This window comes from Mandrillus leucophaeus, unplaced genomic scaffold (assembly GCF_000951045.1).
Source record: "Mandrillus leucophaeus isolate KB7577 unplaced genomic scaffold, Mleu.le_1.0 Scaffold22, whole genome shotgun sequence".
Lineage (NCBI taxonomy): Eukaryota > Metazoa > Chordata > Mammalia > Primates > Cercopithecidae > Mandrillus > Mandrillus leucophaeus.
The window spans coordinates 6036867-6037547 of record NW_012102254.1 but is presented as its reverse complement, the minus strand read 5'-3'; positions in this window follow the sequence as shown (position 1 = coordinate 6037547).

Genomic DNA, 681 nt, shown 5'->3' with positions numbered 1-681 from the left:
TTTTTTGTAGAGGCGGGATTTCACCATGTTGGCCAGGCTGGTGTCGAACTCCTGAACGCAAGTGATCTGCCTGCCTCAGCCTCCCAAAGTGCTGGGATTACAGGTGTGAGCCACCACACTTGGTCGGATTTTAACTATTCTAATAGGTATGTAGTGGTAATCATTGTTTTAATCTGCAGTTCACCAATAATATATGATTTTAGCATCTTTTCATGTGTTTGCCACCTGTATAGCTTTGGTGAGGTATCTGTTAGAGGTTTTGCCCATTTTTAATCGGATTGCTCATTTTCTTATTGGTGAATTTTAAGTGTTCCTTGTATGTTTTGTATAGCAGACCTTTATCAGATAGGTCTTTTGCAAATATTTTCCTCCCAGTCTGTGGCTTATTTTCTCAATCCTTGATTCCCTCTTTTTACTTTTTTTTTCTTTTTTCTTTTTTGAAAGAAATGGTAGCATAATATACACAGTTGTCCATTTTTTTTAAAACTAATCCATCTCACAGATTGTTCTGTATCAGTAAATAAAGATCTTTCCCCCACCGTTGCCCAATGTGTCATTGTCTTAATAGACCATTATTAGTTCCCTATTGGTGGACATTTAATAGCTTTTATTTTTCTGTTGTAAGCAAAACTGCATATGTAGCATCCTTGTCTTTAGGCACATGTGCAAGATATTTATAAG